General features: G+C 40.3%; 1 protein-coding gene across 1 annotated transcript in view; it reads right to left on the bottom strand.

Annotated features, from left to right (window-relative positions):
- Window positions 1-23,269, bottom strand: part of LOC126355399 (phospholipase ABHD3) — an 85,026-nt gene that overhangs the window by 1,018 nt on the left and 60,739 nt on the right. The window contains exon 9 of the transcript XR_007565500.1: window positions 4,205-4,333. The gene's annotated coding sequence lies outside the window, so the exon portion shown is untranslated. The remainder of the gene's footprint in view (window positions 1-4,204; window positions 4,334-23,269) is intronic.

Below are 23,269 nucleotides of genomic sequence, written 5' to 3' on the forward strand. Positions count from 1 at the left end.
ACCAAGAACATGTTGCAGTGCTAGCTCCCATGTGTGAATTTCTGAGAAACTGGTGTTTGGTGGAAGAATCCAGATGGCATGTGTGGTGAAACAGGCACCAAAGTCACTACTGTCATGTTACAGAGCATGCTCCGCAACAGGATATTGTATGTTGGCAAAATACACTCTCTGCCTACACCCATTCATCCTAACTGATAATTTGGTGGCAGTCACACCAATGTAAAAGGCAGAGCAGGTTTTATGTAACACCTGGTAAATGAAATGTTATTGTACAGGCAGCTCTCCCTTTAATAGCATATGCTTTGCCAGTTAGAGGAATGGTAAGGTTATATGGCAATTCTTGCAGTGGGGACTGTCACAGGGGTAGGAGTCATAGGATAGAGAGATGGGTGCAGAATGAGCATAGGGTCTAACAAGAAAATTGCAGAGATTAAGAGGGTGATGAAACGCTATTCTAATTGTGGTAGGCAAAATCTCAGACAGTATGGATCTCATTTCAAGGCATGATTTTAGGAAGTCATGGCCTTGTCAAAATAGCTGATTAATACATTCCAGACTAGGGTAATGTTGAGTGACCAGTGGTGTGCTCTGAAGTTGGTTTTTGGAGGGATCAACCTCACCAGGATTGGATGTGATGGCCTAGGAAATGTGCCTTTGAACTAGATTGGTGGGATAATTACATCCAGTGAAAGCTGAGTTGAGAATGGTGGTGTATTGCTATAAAGAGTCTGAATGTGAACAAATATATTTGCCTCAAATGCCAAGGCTGTGTGGGAGGGAATGTTTGACATTGATAGGATGGCAACTGTCAAAATATAAGTACTGTTGTCTGTTAAGAGATTTAATGTGGACAGAAGTGTGTAGCTGGCCTTTGATGAGGATGAGATGAACATCAAGTAAAGTGGTATGGGATTCAGAATTGGATCAAGTGAAATTTAATTGGGAGAAGGTATTCAGAGATTCCAGGAATTTTAACAGGTCAGCCTCACCATGAGTCTATATGGCGAAGATGTAATCAATGTATCTAAACCAAACCAGGGGCTGTATGGATCCCAGGAAAGCCACTTCCAAGCAACCCATGAAAAGGCTGGCATAGCAAGGAGCCATCCTGGTTCCCATTACTATACGCCTGATCTGTTTGTATGTTTGCCCCTCAGAGGTGAAGTAGTTTTTGGTGAGTATACAGTTAATTAAGCTGACCAGGACAGATCTTATAGGCTTGGGATCAGGTGGGCACTGTCTGAGAAAATGTTCAGCAACAGACAGGCCATGTGTGTAGGGGATGTTTGTACTGACAGAGGTGGCATCAATGGTGACAAGAAGGTGTGTGGTGGGAGTGGGACGGGCACTGATTTCAGACACTGCAGGAAATGGTTGGTGTCTTTGATATAGGAGGAACATCTTTGCACTATGGGTTGCAGGTGCTTATCAACTAAGGCAGAAGGTATATGTTCAGTGGGTGCTTTGAAGCCAGCAACTATAGGATGGCCGGGATGATTGGGTTTGTGAATCATAATAAGTAGGTAAAATGTGGGGTGCATGGTTTGGATGGGGTAAAAAGTTTCTTGGATTGAGGTATTAGTGCTTGTGAGGGGCCTGAGGTTTTTAGGAGGGACTGCAGGTCATCTTGAATCACGCGGATGGGATCTTGATGGCAGATGCTGTATGCAGAGGTGTCAGACAGCTTGCATAGACCTTCACTAACATACTCCTTCTGGTCAAGTACCACTGTGGTAGATCCTTTGTCTGTTGGGAAGATAATGATGGAGGCATCAGTTTTTAGGGAATGCAGAGCCAGGAATTTTGCAGAGGGTAGTTTAGGGTCATGTGCAGGAGCCTGGAGAAGGGCTGTGAAGGAATGCTGGATGTGAGAAATTCTTGTACAGCTTGGAAGGGGTGATTTTGAAGTAGTGGTGGTGGACCAAGTTGGGATAGTGGTCAGAACTGTTCAAGGCAGGGTTCAATGACAGGTTTGCTGTTGGAAAGGTTTCGGGATTGGGTTGCAAAGTGATATTTCCAGTTGACTCTATGTGTGAAGGGAAGTAAGTCCTTCAACAAAGCATCAGGATCAAATGCAGGTTTAGGCTGAAACATGAGACCATTTGATAATACAGATAATTCAGGAGGGGAGAGTGCTGTAGACGAGAAGTTGAGAACACTGTACTGCTGTGATTGGTTCTTGTGATTATGAGTTATTATTGATGTGGGGGCAGTGGTGAAAGCTATGGGATGTTGAGGAGGTTGGTCAAGCTTGATTTGAAGTAGAGAAGTGATGGTTGATAGTGTGGCTGCTTAGGGAGCTGCAGAGGGACAGGAGCAGGAACACGCTGGTCAAGTAGCTTAGGAGAAAGTGGAATAGTTTTTTGAGGTGAAGTCTGGTATGTTGTTGCAGTTTGAAGTTGGCTTGGCACATGAGGGGCAGATAACTGCAAGATTTTATAGAAGGAGAGTAGTCTGGAGGAGTGGAAACTGACAGATGAGGCATATAAGTCACAGATTAGCTGGGTAAGAGAAAGAGATTGATGTATTCGAAACTGTAAAAGAGCCTGTGTAGAGTAGGAGTAGAGTAGTATTACATCCTTTTATCATTGTAAATGCTGATTAATATATCTGACAACAGCAAGATACTTGTATAGCAACAGATGGCAGGAAAATGTAGGAGTATAGTAACTGTACAAGGAAAAATCAGATCACATACAATGTGTACCATAAAGTCTCTTTAGAAATGAAAAAAATTCTTTGCTTACAGCATTCTGGGAGACATTAAGCAGAAATTTACCATGAGTCAGTGAAATTATGAAACCTCCAAAGTTTCACAGAAGTTTGTTGTTATTTAAATGGTGATATGTTTCACATATTAGTCCGTTATCAAGGTATCCACATAAGTGCTACCATAATATGCGTATATTGACCAAATTGCTTGTGTGAATGGCTAATTGCAAGGCAGTATTTGTATATGATAGTCCAGCACTGCATCAGTGGAACAAACCAGCTAAATGCAGCACTGGACTGTTGAATGCAAATAGTACCTCACATTTTGCCTTTGATAAAAGCAAAGTGGCCAGTGTACACATATTATTGTAGCACTTACGTGGATACCTTGATAACGGACTAAGGTCCAAAACTGGTTGCCTTTAAAATAAAAACAAACTTCAGTGCAACTTTGACAGTTTCATAATTCCACTGAATCAAAAATTTGTAATCAATGAAAAGATGTGTGTAATTTAGTACCAAATGAGACACATATCTTTAAGTTTTTGTCCCAATTAATCCATCCCTATATGGGTGCAGTGATCTGGACAAATCACATCAAGTTGGTATTCAGTTCCTTGACAAGTTCACAGTAACAGATCCTCCTTAGTGGTGGTAATGTCAACAGTAAATCTCTGTTTAAGATCAGTGATCTACCACACTTTTTTCCATATTTATGTCTTTTAACATCACCCCACAGAAATAAGCCTAAATGAGTGATGCCTAGTGAATGAGGTGGCCAGGGAATTGGGCCACACCTTCCAATCCACTGGTCTGAAAATGTTCCATTTTGGAACTCAGAAACATGCATCATCTTACTGAAAAACTATGGTGGGTTGATGGTCATGTAGTTGTAGTGCCATCTATTCTATCAAATTATTCAGGTAAGCATGTGCACAGTCTTACAGACTAAAAGTAGACCAATGATGTAATTACATGTGATCCCAAACCACTAATTCTCCTTAGTTCCATAGTCATGTCAGGGTGTTCTGATCTCCAGATATTGATATTGTATATGTTCAGTTGCACTGAAAGACACAAACACAAGTGAAGAATGTTTCCTCCACAAACATTTGTTCTAACATATTAACTGCAGACTCACTCCATCATGGTTTATCATTTTATTGCATGTGTTTTTATTTGGTCTGTAAATCTTACAAGTGCATCGTGAGACATTAGGTAATGGACAAGTATCTGTAACAACTGCATAAGAGTTGCAAATTCTGGTGTACAACTTGATGCACTGTTGAACATGGTAATCATAATTGTCTGACAGCAATACAGATGGACTTTTTTGGAGAATGATTGAAGGGTTGTCTTACACAATTGACGATTTCCTAATATATCCATGGTTGTCCACTTGTCCCTTTGTTGAACAAAGTCCCTGTCTCCATAAATGTCTTGTGCCACGCACAAATTGATGGAAGTGATGGTGGATTTCTCCCGTACTTACTTCTGAAATTTTGCTGGGTCTGCAGATATGATTTTGTTTAGTAAACATGACACACACTGTGCCTTCTTTTGAGAAGAAGCCATTTAGTGTGGAAATCATTTTATGATATCTCATGCATGAGCAGGTTACCTGAAACATGAAAATGCAATGGTATTAAAAACTTTATAACCACTGAATGCATAATACATATCAGATGAAGATATCTCACCAGTCCCCTTTGTAATAATTTTTTGAAATTATAAAGGGATTTTATAATCAACGTGTACAGTAAGCTTTGCACAGAAGTATATAAATAAAACAAAATGAATGGATGAGAGATACATGTAGTTAGAATTTGAGGTAGCACACACAGAAAAAAAGTGAAAAAATAAAATGGAAAATATATAATGAATGTTCAGGTAATGATTTACAGAGAACATGGATGATAAGGAGAAATACATATAGCATTGAAAGAGCTATGATAATTTTGTTCTAGAAGAAGGGAAGTGAACCAGCAGAAATGAAATTTGTTAAAAAAGTGAAGTGTTTGCAAGGATACACAGTATAATGCTTTTTTTAAAAAAAAGTGTCATTTTCACCTTATATATGAAAACTATTTATTAACTAAAGCTACTAACAAGGCTGTTCATCAATTTTCAGATGAAGTAGAGCCCTGTACTTCCCATGTGCCATCTTACTGATGCAATCTAGTTTCTCCAGACAGATTCTGAATTTGATTTATTGTTTTCTCTTTCTGAAATGCTATATTTACATCTCCTTTTATTATTCCCCAAAATTATACACAAAGAACAAATCAAAAATTGGTTAAATATATACTGTATTCCACAAAGATAATCAACAATAATGCTAGGCATTATTAATAGCTGAGTATCATGTAGGATAACCTTGTCGTGTTTATTCTTAAGCACCTAAATTCAGTCTTAACACACTTCTCTGATTTAGAAAAGCTTTCATTGCTATTGTCAACCTACATCATATTCCTATATAATCTTCACTTCTCTCACTGACAGTTATTTTGTTGCTGGAATAATAAGTTGCATCTACTACTGTTGTACCTAAAACATGGTTGAAACTTCCAAACACATTAAAACTGTGTGTTGAACTGAAACTCAAACCTGGGAACACTGCCTTTCACAAGAAAGTGCACTATCAACTAAGCTACCTAAACACAACTCACAACCCCACCTCAAAGTTTTACTTCCACTTCTATCCCTTCCACCTTTCAAACTTCACAGAAGTTCTCCTGCATACTTTGTGGAAGTAGCAGTCAACAGTACACAATTATTCTCTAATGGTGTTTGTGGGTTACAACAAGAGTGAATTTAGGATGAACTTTGCAGTTCATAAGCACAATACCAGAAATAAAAATAATTCCCATACAGATTAACTATATACGTATAGGTTTAAAAACGGAATTTTATGTTCTAGGATTGTAAGCTGCAGCAGACATCGGGCACAAAACAGAAAATACCCTGCTATTCAAAAATAAAGTTAAGGAATTCTTTATTAACCATCCCTTTTATTATTTATGAGAATACTTGGTCTTAATGAGATGCATTCTGCTTAACACCAATGATCTATTAAACAGATTTTGACTTTGTCAGTACATAGACAACTAATAATGTTTCATGTAAAGTTACTTATGTGCTTGGAAGTATTAGTTAAACAGTAATTAAGTAGCATCTGAGGAGGAGCATTGGCTCTTTTCCAGAGTGGTCACTTTGTTTTATCTATGAAGCAATCCAGAAGTGATTCCTATGTTTCTCGATTCAATTAGATTAGCACTATAACTTGTCGGCATAACTTGATCCCTGACAGTTGCAGTGGGATGAGCACTACATCTACATCTACATTTATACTCCGCAAGCCACCCAACAGTGTGTCGCGGAGGGCACTTTACGTGCCACTGTTATTACCTCCCTTTCCTGTTCCAGTTGCGTATGGTTCGCGGGAAGAACGACTGCCAGAAAGCCTACATGCAAGCTTAAATCTCTCTAATTTTACATTCATGATCTCCTCGGGGGGTATAAGTAGGGGGAAGCAATATATTCGATACCTCATCCAGAAACGCACCCTCTCGAAACCTGGACAGCAAGCTACACCGCGATGCAGAGCGCCTCTCTTGCAGAGTCTGCCACTTGAGTTTGCTAAACATGTCTGTAATGCTATCACGCTTACCAAATAACCCTGTGACGAAACGCACCGCTCTTCTTTGGATCTTCTCTATCTCCTCTGTCAACCCGACCTGGTACGGATCCCACACTGATGAGCAATACTCAAGTTTGGTCGAACAAGTGTTTTGTAAGCCACCTCCTTTGTTGATGGACTACATTTTCTAAGGACTCTCCCAATGAATCTCAACCTGGCACCCACCTTACCAGCAATTAATTTTATATGATCATTCCACTTCAAATCGTTCTGCATGCATACTCCCAGATATTTTACAGAAGTAACTGCTACCAGTGTTTGTTCCGCTATCATATAATCATACAATAAAGGATCCTTCTTTCTATGTATTCGCAATACATTACATTTGTGTATGTTAAGGGTCAGTTGCCCCTCCCGGCACCAAGTGCCTATCCGCTGCAGATCTTCCTGCATTTCGCTACAGTTTTCTAATGCTGCAACTTCTCTGTATACTATAGCACCATCCGCGAAAAGCGGAATGGAACTTCCAACACTATCTACTAGGTCATTTATATATATTGTGAAAAGCAATGGTCCCATAACACTCCCCTGTGGCACGCCAGAGGTTACTTTAATGTCTGTAGACGTCTCTCCATTGACAACAACATGCTGTGTTCTGTTTGCTAAAACCTCTTCAATGCAGCCACATAGCTGGTCTGATACTCCGTAGGCTCTTACTTTGTTTATCAGGCAACAATGCGTAACTGTATCAAATGCCTTCCAGAAGTCAAGGAAAATGGCATCTACCTGGGAGCCTGTATATAATATTTTTTGGGTCTCATGAACAAATAAAGCGAGTTGGGTCTCACACGATCGCTGTTTCTGGAACCCATGTTGATTCCTACAGAGTAGATTCTGGGTTTCCAGAAATGACATGATACACGTGCAAAAAACATGTTCTAAAATTCTATAACAGATCGATGTCAGAGATATAGGTCTATAGTTTCGTGTATCTGCTCTATGACCCTTCTTGAAGACTGGGACTACCTGTGCTCTTTTCCAATCATTTGAAACCTTCTGTTCCTCTAGAGACTTGTGGTACATGGCTATTAGAAGGGCGGTAAGTTCTTTCGCGTACTCTGTGTAGAATCAAATTGATATCCTGTCAGGTCCAGTGGACTTTCCTCTGTTGAGTGATTTCAGTTGCTTTTCTATTCCTTGGACACTTATTTCGATGTCAGCCATTTTTCCGTTTGTGCAAGGTTTTAGAGAAGGAAATGCAGTGCGGTCTTCCTTTGTGAAATAGCTTTGGAAAAAGGTGTTTAGTATTTCAGCTTTATGCGTGTCATCCTCTGTTTCAATGCCATCATCATCCCAGAGTGTCTGGATATGCTGTTTCGAGCCACTTAATGATTTAACGTAAGCCCAGAGCTTCCTAGGATTTTCTGTCAAGTCAGTACATAGAATTTTACTTTCGAATTCACTGAACACTTCACACATAGCCCTCCTTACGCTAACTTTGAAATCATTTAGCTTCTGTTTGTCTGAGAGGTTTTGGCTGCATTTAAACTTGCAGTGAAGCTCTCTTTGCTTTCACAGTAATTTCCTAACTTTGTTGTTGAACCACAGTGTGTTTTTCCCGTCCCTCACAGTTTTACTCGGCACGTACCTGTCTAAAATGCATTTTATGATTGCCTTGAACTTTTTGCATAAACACTCAACACTGTCAGTGTCGGAACAGAAATTTTCATTTTGATCTGTTAGGTAGTCTGAAAACTGCCTTCTATTACTCTTGCTAAACAGATAAACCTTCCTCCCTTTTTTTATATTCCTATTTACTTCCATATTCAGGGATGCTGCAACGGCCTTATGATCACTGATTCCCTGTTCTGCACTTAAAGAGTCAAAACGTTCGGGTCTGTTTGTTATCAGTAAGTTCAAGATGTTATCTCCACGAGTCAGTTCTCTGTTTAATTGCTCGAGGTAATTTTCGGATAGTGCACTCAGTATAATGTCACTCGATGCTCTGTCCCTACCACCCATCCCAAACATCTGAGTGTCCCAGTCTATATCTGGTAAATTGAAATCTCCGCCTAAGACTATAACATGCTGAGAAAATTTATGTGAAATGTATTTCATATTTTCTCTCAGTTGTTCTGCCACTAATGCTGCTGAGTCGGGAGGTTGGTTGTTGAGTGTAACCTCCACCCATAATAATTCACAGGAACTATCCACTTCTACTTCAATACAGGATAAACTACTACTAACAGTGACGAACACATCACCACCGGTTGCATGCAATCTAGTGTTCCTAAACACTGTCCGTGACTTTGTAAAAATTTTGTCAGAATTTATCTCTGGCTTCAGCCAGCTTTCCGTACCTATAATAATTTCAGCTTCAGTTCTTTCTATCAGCGCATGAAGTTCTGGTACTTTGCCAACGCAGCTTCGACCATTTACAATTACAGTACAGATTGCTGCTTGGTCCCCGCATGTCCTTACTTTGCCCCGCACACTTTAAGGCTGTTGCCCTTTCTGTACTTGCTCGAGGCCATCTAACCTAAAAAAACTGCACAGTCCACACCACACAACCCCTGCTACCCATGTAGCCACCTGCTGTGTGTAGTGGACTCCTGACCTATCCAGCAGAACCTGAAACCCCACCACCCTATGGCAGAAGTCGAGGAATCTGCAGCCCACATGGTCGCAGAACCGTCTCAGCCTCTGATTCAAACCCTCCACTCGGCTCTGTTCCAAAGGTCCGCAGTCAGTCCTGTTGACGATGTTGCAGATGGTGAGCTCTGCTTTCATCCTGCTAGCAAGACTGGCAGTCTTCACCAAATCAGATAGCCGCCAGAAGCCAGAGAGGATTTCCTCCAATCCATAGCAACACACATCATTGGTGCCGAGATGAGCGACCACCTGCAGATGGATGCACCCTGTACCCTTCATGACATCCGGAAGGACCCTTTTCACATCTGGAATGACTCCCCCCCCCCCCCGGTTTGCCCATGGAGTGCCCATTGGTTTTCTTCCCCTCTCTTGTTGCCATATCCCTAAGGGCCTGACGATGGAGCTCCCAACTACCAGTAAGCCCACCCTCTGCGACTGCCCGGATCTTGCAGACTGAGGGGCAACCTCTGGAACAGGACAAGCAGCCATGTCCGGCCGAAGATCAGTATCAGCCAGAGACAGAGCTTGAAACCAGTTCGTCAGACAAACTGGAGAGGCCTTCCGTTCAGCCCTCCGGAATGACTTTCGCCCCCTGCCACACCTCGAGATGACCTCCGACTCCACCACAGGTAAGGGTTCAGCCTCAATGTGGGCAGTATCCCAGGCAGCCACAGCCGTAGTCCGATCAGGGACGCATGAGACAAGCTGGCGGTCCCCAACAAACCCCCATCTGGACCTCCACAGCGATGCTCATTGGCAACACCTCAAGCTGTGTGACCGAAGCCAACACTGCCTGAAGGTGGAAGCGAAGGGATGCCAACTCAGCCCACATCCGAACACAGCAGTCGCAGTCCCTATCCATGCTAAATACTGTTGCGCAAAGAACGTCTGAACTAATTTACAGAGAGCACAAACAATTTGACACAAAATTTAAAGGGTTATTAAAATAGAAGATTGCCTAGTAAATGCAGTAATGCTGCTACTTGCGCACTGCTGACACAATGCTCAGCGGCAGAAGGAGACTATGCGATTTTACACTATTCAGGTACTAAAATGCAATGCTACAACTCTCAAATACTATAGTAAGCCTGAAATTTATGAATTGAGCAATGCAAGTACCCAAAAACACGCAAAGAAATTAAAAATTAAACTATGTAACAAATAAGTGAGCTAAGAGTATATGACTTGCTGCTGGCAGCTGCTTATCCAACAGCGGCAGGGACCACAATGGCTGTGACCAACCGACACTGGCCGTTCAAATCAAAAACAGAAGACAGACGACTATGCGAATTTACACTATTCAGGTACTAAAACGTGATGCTACAACTCTCAAATACTATAATACACCCGAAATTTATGAATTAAACAATGTAAGTACCCAAAAACACGCAACGAAATTAAGAATTAAAGTATGTAACAAATAAGTGAGCTAAGAGTATACGACTTGCTGCTGGCAGCTGCTTATCCAACGGCGGGAGAGAGCACTACAGCTTTAAGCAGCTACCTCAATCAATAAAATACAGCAATTTTGAAGATGTCTGTATGGCAATGCCTCTGTGTTGTCACATCTCTGTAGGCAACTACTGTTTTCATGTGCAGCCATTAGTATTTCAGAGCTGAAAGCTGGCAATGACCTGCAAATTGTCAGAGATTTCTTAAGCCATCTTGACTGTAGCCATAATTTGTTGTTAACATATTTCACAGAAATAGCATGCAGTGACTGCTTGTAGCTTTTAATGTATAAATTGACTCATCCCTCACTTCCATCCATCACTTCTGCATGATGGAATTTACAGAGAATGACATGCAAATGAATAAATGAATGGATAGGCCTACAGATGAGTTGAAGCCAACAGTTTAAGTCAGTGATCTCTATACAGCCTGTATGTTGAACTTCAACTATCTGATCATGCCAGCCATAGATGCTCATATTTCGTTTCTTGCCAAACTACAACATGGCTGCTAGGAAATGTCACTAGAACACGAAAAGAAAATACTTTTCAATCCCTCTCCCTCATCAACCTATTACATCATATGTTGAAATGAAGTTCAAAACAAGAAATCAGTCTGTAATTCTTTGTCACATACAGAACGATGGAAATTTGTTTGCCAAACTACAATATGGCAGACGATGCAAAGCACGTGTATTTGCAGACACGCTGCAGTTCTACACTCAGAGACCAGACTTCTACATCCAGGTTGTATAGATATCACTGGTTTAAGTCTTTATCTTTCAAAGATTCATGTTATGCAGTTTCATATGTAAAAATGATGTGCTGGTGTCCCATTCACACACTGAATGAAATTCTATGTATAATATTACTTGGGGTCCATTTTCATAAAAAGCTAAATTGTGGCAACTCTTAGACAAGCTCCTCTAGAAGCTCAGTTCATAATGTTTTGTAATTAAAAGTATCTTTTGCTGTGTCAACTTGCAAACCAGTGTGCTGCTTAATATGCATACTTTCACTCCTATCTTCTGAGCCAATTCAATCAAAGTAAACAAAATATTTGAGAAGAAGAACTAAACAGTGGGAATACTAAGCAGAGAAGAGTATCTTCTTCAAAAGTGTGGTTATTAAATTAACTTCTCAATGCATTTATTCCATAACAGAATTGTTTCTGATAATAAAAGTCATTTTCAGTTGATTTGTGATTTACAGAACAATAATAATACGACACAAAAATAATTTCCATCTCAACTCCCCTTCTTATAAAGAGTTCAGAGTGAGGATTCATTGTCGTGATACAGTTTACAAGCTCCAGTCTAACAGTACAATAAATTTAGAATCCTTTTGAATTTAAAAGAAAATTACACAAACATACATAATTAGCCACTCCTTTAACATAGTAACAACAACATGAAAAGACAGACACTACTCACCACACAGAACAGGCACTGAGTGGCAGACTCAGCTTTGAGACTCAGCCCTTCATCAGATATAGACAATAAAACTCACCCAATTTCAGACAACCACAACTCAAATGGTGACTGTCGTCACTAAAGTCCAACAGTGACTGCATCTGAAGTGAGCAGCAATAATTGCTGGGGAGGTAAGTGAGGGTACAGAAGAGGTGTAGGATGAGGAAGGGGAGAGATGCAGGAGGTGCAGCATCAGAAGGCTGTGCTGATTGAGTGGGGGTTAGGACGAATAGGAAAGGAGGGAAGTAAGAGAGGAAAACAGACTACATAGGTATGCTTGCAGGTGGAGGACAGGGCTGCCAACGGTCGAAGCAACAGTGGTTATGGGAACAACGGACATGTGTAGGGAGGGTTCCCATTTGTGCAGTTTAGAAAAGCTGGTGTTTGTGGGAAGAACACAGTTGATGCAGGCTGTGAAGCTGTCACTGACGTCAGCGTCACTGCATGCCCTCATAGGCAGCACTGGCATCTCGGCATCTCCTTTCACCCCTGCCCTCCGTCCCTACCCTTCTTCTGTAATGTAATGCCACTACCAACCTCAGCACAATTGCTGCTCACCTAAAATGCAGTCACAGTCAGGCCTTGGCACCTATAGAAAACAAGGTGGTGTGTGTGTGTGTGTGTGTGTGTGTGTGTGTGTGTGTGTGTGTGTGTGTGTGTGTGTGTGTTAAGAGAAAGAGATGTCAACCAGTCAACAGGTAAGTGACAAGTAGCATCTATCCTTCCATATTCTTGTTTGATAAATAAAAATATGGTCTTGTGGTAAGCTAGCTACAAGAGTTAAACAGCAGATGTTTAATATAAATGAAGAAATATCCTTTTTCCAAGTAGCAGCAGCCTCATTAATTTTAATATGTTAAAATTAGCTTGTATGAGAACAAAAATTAATAGCAATTAAGTGAAACTATTCTTCTATGGTAAATGTCACTATGGCAATAAGTTAACGAGAAGATAAACAACAGATATTTAATAGAGCTGAAAAACTTTTTTCTTTCATAGTAGTGGCATTCCTGTTTATTTTACTATTTTAAAATCAACTTGTGTGAGCACAAAAATTAAAAGCAGTTTAATGAAAGTTAATTAGTAATGCACTTTCTAAAAGCTGTTTCACTTAATTTATGTGTACCTTGACTTGTTCCCCATCCTTGAAGGTCCCTTTTATGGTACAGTGTACATAAAACAAGGGATGAATTAATGAATAAGTTGGTGAACTTGTAGCTATATACCTTAAGTGAATAGAATTGATGGCGGGAAAGAATAAACCCCGCACTTGCAAAATAACTTAATACATTTACACTAAAGCATAAATTACAAACATGATGAATTAGTGCCAAAACATGTTGGGAAGGAGCACCAGAACAAAAGAACGAAGAAGTACGTACATAAAGATAAAACACACTGAAATATATCGCTGCTGGCTACATCCACTGATTGATATCACTTGCCACTAACCGGCCTCCTTTCTGAAATTCAGTGCCCCAGGTAAATTGTGGTACTGGTGGCAAACAGTTCTTCTGGCCTGTGTGATCACTGGAGCAATGGGTGGAGGGTCTGTAGGTGGTATGGTATGGTCTACAGCCCAAGGTCTGTGTGATCCCCAAGGGTCATGGTTTTGTAGTGGCCACACTCAAAGTCTCGTTGTCCTGTAGATTGAGGTGAGTACGTTTCAGGTGCTCTATGGAGACTGTTTCATGCTTTCCATTCAAGTCTATCATGAAGTTGTTAGGCAATTTGTGCATTACTCGGAATGGACCTATATATATTCGGCGGAGAGATGTGTGTTGATGTGGCCAGTCCTTGCATACAAGGGGACATACAGTGTCATCCTGCAGATAGATGTGCATTGTTGTGGCCAGTCCTTGCGTACAAAAACTTTGTTGCCGTGATGTTGTGAAGGATGCATGTGAATCCATGACATTCTCTCCTTTAATTGTCTACCAAGATTGAACATGGGTTCCTCAGATGGAAGGATCGTAGATTTGTTGGCTAGTAGTCAGCAGGTAGACATACTCGTTCACCAAATACCAACTCTGCCAGTGAACAAACTAGATCTTCCTTGACTGCTAATCCAAGGCCCAACAACACCAGAGCTGTGTGCCATTACTGCAACATTCAGAGATAGGTGAAGTCTTTCAACTAGCTCATTACTTTCTGAGTGGTAACTAGTTGTTCAAACCTGATCGGCCACATGTATATAGCAGCTCTTGAAAAAGAAAACCACATATCCTCTTCCATAATGAGACGTGATTGCTTGCAGTACATCATAGCGAGCAAACCAGCCTCCCAGTAGTTGCCATAGACACAGTGTCTGCCAAAATATTGGAAATAGAGAATGTTTCTCACCAACGGGCATACCAATCCACCACCGTCAACACACAGCTATAATTTTCAGAATACAGAAGAGGTCCCACCAAATCAACATGTAGTTGAATAAAACAGGCTATAGGTTCAGCGAATGTTTCCATAGGCGCATGCACATGTCTACAAACCTTACTCTTCTGACACTGTAACCAACATTGGGTCCAATGGTGGGAATCTTTTCTTATTTTGGCCCATATGGTGTATTGTGCCAGCAGTTTAGTTGAAGCACTGACCCTACGATGTATGACACCATAAGGCAAGTCCCAGCTCTTTCACCCCTACTTTATTCAAACAACAAACCATGAGATTGATTAGCCAACAACTGAACCGACTCAGAGTCTTCTTTTTGATCAACTACAATATTCTCCCAGCAGACTGCATTGACACTGGCACAGCTGTGTGATAAATAATCAGCTGCAACATTGTACATGCTGCTTATGTGTCTATAGCCATGGAGTACTGTGCTAAGAAGTCCACTATGCAGTCACTGATGGAGCGATACTACGTCTGTTGTCTTGGGAAAGAATGCCGTGAGCAGCGCATATCTGTATCAGTTGTAAAGCACTTGTCTTCCAGGCATGCTTTCAAGAATTTAACCTCCACATGAATGGCTTATAATTCAGAGTCTGTAGTTCTCCATTTGCGCTGTGCTTCTGTCAAGAGACAGGAAAAAGTGATAGGTGTCCCAATCATCATTGATCCTCTGTTGTAATGATGTGCTGACTGTCTCCAGGCTGGTGTTGACCATGATTGCTGGTTTGGCATCATGGATAGGATGATGTAATAGCACATCCTCCACCATAGTATCCTTAAAAGCCTCCATCAGATTCTTGTTCCATGGTACCTTCTTGTTCCCCGAGGTGAGCTTTTCCTTCAGAAGTGCAGTCAAAGGAGACTGTTTCACAGCTTCCTGTGGATGATGGTGTCAGTAGAAAGTAATTGTTCCTATGAATATTCATAATTCCTTGAAAGTCCTTTGAACGGGAAAGTCACCGATGAGCTGTACTCTTTCATTGTTTGGAGATAGACATTTTGTGCAACCAATGAACCTGAGAAACTGTACACTCTCTCTCCCAAAAATGCGTTTGTCTTTGTTGATTGCCATTCCAAAGTCCTTAAGCTTCTGGAAAAGGGTTCGTAGGTGCTTCTTATGTTGTTCCATATTGTCGGAGAAGACAAGAATGTGATCCATGTAACAAAACAAGGAATGAAAGGCCTCTATGAACCTGCTGAATAAACCTTTGCATGGTTGTGCACCATTTAGGCCAAAGGGTTTAAAATGAAAAGCAACAAACCAAATGGAGTTGTGTTTGCAGTCTTCTTCCCATCACCCTTTGCGACTGGAATCTGGAATTCTGAAAACTCTTACTCCTTCTACAGTGTTTACAGTGTTCTTGGAGCTCTCAAAATCAGTTCCATCACATTTGTCCTGAGAAATGGCCATCTCAATGTGTGTTGCAGCCCAAGATCGGGTGTTGAAATTTTCATTCTGTGATCTCAATTATGGAATTATTTGTCACTGCACCTGGATTTACAAAAATGTTGTTCCAGGCATGTTGTCCCCCCACAAATAACTGGCGAGACTGCTCTCAGTTGCACATGCTAGGCCAATCTGTTTTGTCTGTAGCCTCCTATCTGCCACTACAGTTCTTCAAAACTATAGTTTTTGAATCTCTCCATAAACTTTATGCACTATCTATTCACAGACCTCTCAGTTGTATAGCAGTCAGTGCCTTGTGGGAGCGTAAAAACAGTCCTGTGTGTACTTTTACATGTCAGAAGTACGTGACCTGCTGATTGATGCTCACCAAATGGTGCCCCTGTGGAAATCTTCATGTGTGACATACCCAGCTATGTTCCACATTGCCTATGTATGGCAGTGATCAGCTCCTGTAACCTTGGCGCAGTAGATGCAGGAGATAAAGAAGTAGTAGGGCAATTTTTTGTCAACAACCACCTACACCCTCCCAGGCTCATTGAACTAGTTTGGAAAATTGCACAGACTGATGGATTGGCATGCATTTTTACTGAAAGGCCAATGGTACCAACACCACAAAGTTTGAACTGGCGGTTTTTTATCTGTGTTTACTTTTGCTTATGGGGTGGCTATTTGCTCTTGTTTCACAGCTGCCCTGTGGCTTGTAATCCCTTCACACTCTCAGTTGTCCGCTATGCTTAGGGACATGTCTGGCACTACACCTGTATTGGGACTGCCTTGCCTGCCTTTATTGGTGGTTTGGTTCGGGGCATCAGTCATGCCAGTCTGTTTGACAGTGCTATAACCTTTATGCTCTGAATATTCAGCCATCATCTCAGTTTTCTTGACCAAGAGTGCCAAGCATCATTTGGCATGTGCTGCTAAGAGATTTCTGATTGTTGGTGGTAGCTTCCTAAGGCATAACAACTGAAGGGAAGCCTCAGGCAACAATCTTTGCCAGCTAATGATTTTTAGTGCCAACATTTGTTTCGACAACATCTCACCAGTCAATTCTCCTGTAACAGTTTATGCAATCTGCTCTCCAGAGTTAATGCACACTGTTTGATTAAACGCTCTTTTAGAATCTTATAACTCTGCGAACTTAACAAGTTCTCTGCTTGTACACTGTGTGCCTTTTCAAAATGTGCCAACATGCAATGAAACCTGTTGATTGAAGCTATGACACCATGTTGCAAAAATATGGTCCCTACCTGCACGAATCATAGGTGTGGTTGTTTCGTCCGGAAGTTTAACATTTCCAAAGTTCCTGCCTTGAACTGTAGAGACTGTAGGTTCATTTGAAGAGCTTGCCTCTACCGTTGTGTCCTGTGTAACTGCATTCTGAGGTTGCCGCTGTGGCTCTGACTTGACTGTAGCACCATCGGTATTCTTAATCTTGATTCTAGCTCTTTATCTATTTTAAGTGAATAGAATTAATAGCAAGAAAGAAAAAGCTCCACACTTGCAAGATGACTTAGTATATTTACACTGAAGCACAAATTACAAACATGGTGAGTTAGCACCAAAATATACCAAGAGCGAGCACCAGAACAGTAGGACAAAGAAGAACATAATAAAGAGAAAACAGACTGAAACAGATCACTGCCATCTATATCTACTGATGGATATCATTTGCCGCTACAAACTCCTTGATATAATTCTACTTGATTTCAGCCTCAAATAGCATATATAATGAGTCAATATTTAACATTCTTGTATTGTGCAAAGTGATAGCATATGTTGCCATTGACATGAAGAATTTTAGTAACAGTCAGCCCCCACTAGTCCTGCTAAATAACACTGATGAGATCTTTCTGATAAGCTAATAAACACCATATAACAGGTAATATTTTCCTTAATTGTGTGTCTCATTAAAAGTTGTGATTGAATTTCAAGTAGAGTGAGATACACAAGGAGATTTTGTTGAATCAAAAGTTTTGGAAGGTATCTGGAATACTAGGATAAGCTACAGACATTAGATGGCCAACAGCAGGCTACTGCAATACAGGGGGAAGAATTTTTAGTAGTACGGTTCTTCTAATAACATTACAGGTTTCACAGTCAAATTAACACATCATCATTAGCATGGTTACAAGATCAATGTCCCTCTGAGCTACTGGAGATGTGCGCGAGGTTTACTTACTTTTATGAATGTGTGTATTTTTCTTTTCTGAAGAAGGCTTTGGCCAAAAGATAAATGTGTAACAGTCTTTTTGTTGTGCCTGTCTGCAACTCAACATGTCATCTTAAGGGAGATTAGTAATCTATCCTTTTCCTAACGTTGTTGGAACTCCAGTGTGGAGTTTTCATTGATATAAGATAGAGGCAGTAAAGAAACTGAGCTGAGCCAAAAAACTGACAAGACATGAGTTTCAAGACTTACATATGGATATAGCTACTGGCATTTTGCAACTTTACAATTGTTTGCACTAAAAAAGTCACACATACAAAAAGACAACAGAATTCTTGTGAGCGATTTATTAGTCAAATAGAACATGACATACACAACATGCAGAATTGCATATATAAATCTCTAAAACTTCTTAACAGAACACAGATGGATAAATTAAAATTAGACATGATAAAGCAGCACAGAAAGTTTTTAGGATTGTAGATATCTATCGTACAATGAGGAACAAAATAACCTACTTGAAAAGGAGAAGGAATGTCACGAAACTGACACAGTCAACACAGATGAATTTTAGGCGCCTTTAAAAGGAGATTAAAAATATCAAAATTCTTGAAAAATACCGTAAGAAATATTCTCAATCACAAAAGATGGTTGCAGAAACTACATACACATATGCCTCCTAAATTCAGTACATAAATTGTATGAACAACAATAAACAAAAACCTCCAAACTATTTCAGAAATGTTGACTCCAGAAGAACAAAGCTGTTATAGAAAATCTAGATGAACTGCTGATGCCACGTCTATTTTACAACAAATAACGAATTAAAGAAGAGAACTTAGCTGACAGACACATATAACCTATATAGACTTTTCCAAATCTTTTGATAGTACTACCACAAACAAGCTCTGTTCAATTATGGCACAAGTGGCTATGTCAGCAAGTTAAAACGTTATAAAAAGTCTATACATAGGTCAAAAATTAATACAAACACGGGATATAAAAACAGAATAAATAAGGATGGCTAATATCGCCTACATTAAAGATTAGTGCATACAGGGTTTATACGCAGAAAAGAAAAAAATTCCCTGATTCTCCCAGGCTAAAATACGCTTTTTCTGTGTTAAGTGACAATATAATTCCCTCGGGATCATAAAACTTATCAGTCCTTTGAATGGTTAAGGTTTTATACATCGGCGTAGAACCTCCTGCAACTTTAGGAAAGGAAAAAAAAAATGCGCTTTGGAAAGATCTTTGATTTGCAGCAACATGTAAGCTGCATATTTTCATATTATGGAAGTATATAGTGAAATTCCACCAAACACAAAACATTTTTTTCCGAAGCATTTAAATCGAGTTCGTGATATACTTCTGTATGCCAGTCATTGCTAATGTCACGCGATCTCGCCAGCCGATGATAACATCATCGTGTTCACATGGGACTTCCAAAACCGGATCTCCCAGTACCGCTCCTGGGTGGTCATGTAGACGCTTCAAATTCGATTCTGGAAATCCGCTTCTGGTAGCCGGTTTTCCAATTCCGCAATCGATTTTCGCTCCCATGTAAACACAGCCGGTATTGAAACGTGCTTTGGCAATCAAGTTTGGTCTTGTTTTTAAAAATTTTTTGGTAATATTGACGGAGTGGCTTTTTGTACAGTGAAGGACAAGTAGAAATATTAGACTGAAGCTGTTTGCACCCAGTCTAACTGAAGAGAAATAGCGATTGTGCTGACTAAACCATAATCTATATCTGCTGCTTTCCAGGCGCCATAGTTAATTGGGCTACGTGTCGCATGTAAACGCAGTGATTCTGAACATAGGACACGTGACGTAGTCAGCCTACAGCAACATCACTGTTACATAGCGCAACTCACAAACAGGAAAAGTTAATGGTTTAAATTAATGTACACAATGAAGCTACAAGAAAAGCTAAGTTTTCACATATAATATTTTGTCTTGTCTGCGGCCGTTCGGAGTGGCCACGCAGTTCTAGGCGCTACAGTCTGGAGCCGAGCAACTGCTACGGTCGCAGGTTCGAATCCTGCCTCGGGCATGGATGTGTGCGATGTCCTTAGGTTAGTCAAGTTTAATTAGCTCTAACTTCTAGACAACTGATGACCTCAGGAGTTAAGTCGCATAGTGCTCAGAGCCATTTGTCTTTTCTACGGGTGTTACACTTCGATAAATCACGCAAATGTGCCAGTAAAACTTTAAGTAATGACGTAAATGTCTGGTATTCTGGGCTCGAAATTCTAAGTGGCTGGCCGTCAAAGTGTAAAGCTTTGGAAAAAAATCAAACGCTCTGTGATTTAAGAAATTCAAAACACTTTCGCACACGTAACATAACTCGTATCGCATAGAATGAAACATACGTTTAAAATAAAGTTTTTCAAACAACCAATTGGTATATTTTCCCGCGACCTGTTAGAAGTCGTTTCAGCAGTTGTTAGAGAGCACCAAGAAACGGCGTTAGCGTTACTGTGTTCGTGCGTATATGGCATTAAGACACAGTAGTCATAAACGAAACCGGACATCAGTGGTTAAGCGTATTCGTATGTCCAGATTTAGAAAGAAGTGGGCCCCAAGTTGATATTAAACTTTTCAGTGAGGTTTTCGGAATGCAAATTTTCTTACAGTACCAGTACTGTATTATCTTATGTTTAGTTGTTTATTATGCCATAATGGCATACATCCCAAAAGATAACAGCGTGCACATGAAATTCCACAAACAGTGGACACTAGCCAATAGTGTTTCAAATAAATTGATTGCCTCTGCGGAAACGATTAATTAAAGCAATTTTTTAGCAAATTGACAAAAATAACTTCATTGTTCTGCAAGGCAATTAATACCCGAGTGCCAAAAACCAAGAAATAAAATAAAATCAGAAAACTGAAACTAATAACATATTTTATCCTTCCATAATTATGTGAATATTTTAATTCACTTTATAGCTCACAGCTACAGAAATCCGTTTAGTTCTTGAGAGTTGTAAACCAATCAGAAACGGTAAAATCACTTAATGTAAGCACAGTTCACGTGGAGACTACCCCTCACCCCACAACAACTCAGATTGCTCTGCACATATCTGGCAGCTTGGGTGTGCAAGAAAAATGTTACTGGGTAGCATCCACTGCTTGTTGGTACTGATGACACAGCTCGTATTTGATGGGTAGTTACCTTGGATACAGATTAACAGCCGCACTTCAAGTACCCAAGAGCAGGAGAAGGTATTGCTCATGCGTGACTCAACTGTGCATGTGCATAAGCCAACTGGCAACTGTTCAAACGAACCTAATGTTAACCGTCGTGATGTCACGCCCATCGGAAGCAGATTGTTGTTGTGACATATTGCATTGTCTTTGTCCTAACGCCTTTGACACATTTTGCTGTTGACAGACGGGTCAACAGAAATTATGCTGTTGCTCATCATGAGAACCAATGCATTAAAGGCATAGGGAGAGGTCCTCTTCTCACACCATTACAAAACAAAATGCAAAATTTTAAGAAATAATGGCAACTGCACATGGGAACTTTGATTCAATATTCATTAGATACTAAAATAAATTAAAGATTGACATGGAGCAAAAGAAAAACACAAGTATAGACTATGATTCAGAATTTCGAACTGACAATTTTTGAATAGCTCCTCGGTGGAGATTGATGGTCATTTGCACCATAGATTATTGAAGTAGTTTATTGTTGCTGTGGGCGAGATGCTGGATGCAGTGTGTGATCTTCAAGCAATTCATGAACAGTGTCACGACAGCTGAACATTCCATGGTCCATTCGGAAATGCTGCCAATGATTGTCAAATGGCATCTGAACAGACTTAACAGTGAGCAACATTTATAATCTGGAACATGGCATGCAATTATAAATTGTTACTTTCACATGTGTAAATTAAAATGTCTTTCTTTTAATGGGTTATTTGTTATTTCTCTACCGCATGTCCTCAAATGAGCCAACGGCCTTGCCGCAGTGGTAATACCGGTTCCCTTAAGATCACAGAAGTTAAGAGCTGTCGGGCTGGGCTAACACTTGGATGAGTGACCATCCGGTCTGCCGTGTGCTGTTGGCAAGCGGGTTGCACTCAGCCCTTATGAGGCAAACCAAGGAGCTACTTGACTGAGAAGCAGAGGCTCTGGTCGGGGAAACTGACATACGGCCAGGAGAGTGGTGTACTGACCACACGTCCCTCCACATCCGCATCCAGTGAATATGCCTATGAGCTGAGGATGACACTGTGGCCCAGTCAGTACCTTTGAGCCATCATGGCCTGTTGGGGTGGAGTTTAGTTTGGTAGTTTACGTCCTCACACGTTTCTTCAAAGTTTCGTCTTCCTCCGATTATTCGTTTTCCATTGAGGCCTTCTTAAATAGTGAAAGTTTAATTATGATCACACTCTATTTACCTGCTGATGGTGCCTCTGTTCCCCAAGAAATGGAGATGGCTGACAACAACAAGCACTGGCCTGCATAAATTGTGTGTGTAGAGAATACACTCTTAATATTTATAAAATTTCTGAGGTGATTATTGCCTAAAAACTAAAATCATCTTAGATAACATTATTAGAGACTTGCACCATTCTTCAACTATCGGGGATGTGAAGTCAGCCATGATACTGATAAAGGTATTGACAAGGAACCAAAAAAACTTAGAAACTATTGCAGTATTGGCTCTGGAAGCTAAAGAACACTATTAGACATGACACAAGAATAAAGGTTTATAAAACTATGTCTCTCAAAGTAATTCTGTGTGCTGGGTTCCTTAAACAAAAACTTTGAGCAGGTTACAGATTGACAATGTACTTTTGTTTACACACTGCCGAAGTTACTTTGTCATCGAACAAGATTGACTACTACAACATGAAAAAGGAAAGTTCTCAACTACTGTGAGGAACTGGTGTACAGAATGGAAGTGTGTCTCAAGGAAACCTTTTAACTTCAAGAATTTGAATACTTGGGGTTTATCACTCATTCATTTCAGTTATGCTACAAGCCTAATGAAAATTAAACCTGTTGAATAGTGCACACTTTTTTATATAATGCTTAAAAGAGTGTGCCGAAGTGTATAATGTTTTTTCCACCCAGTGTTCACTGAACAAATGTTGAGTCCCTATTGTCAACAACACATTTCTCATAGAATATATGTCCTGGGATGGCAGAGTCAGAATTTCAAGACACCTGAAGAATGACGTACATGAAGTTTGCGACTGACACTGCAGGTCAGCCTGTCCTTTTCTGGGGTAAAAATATTCTATCTCACAAGATATCACTGAAGTTTATATCAGATGAATCTGAGAAGATATCCTATTAGCTGTGTGTGAAGTGTGGAAAGGGACAAGTAACACAAAATTACAAATTAGAAAA

Source organism: Schistocerca gregaria, chromosome 1 (assembly GCF_023897955.1).
Source record: "Schistocerca gregaria isolate iqSchGreg1 chromosome 1, iqSchGreg1.2, whole genome shotgun sequence".
In the NCBI taxonomy this organism is placed as follows: Eukaryota; Metazoa; Arthropoda; class Insecta; order Orthoptera; family Acrididae; genus Schistocerca; species Schistocerca gregaria.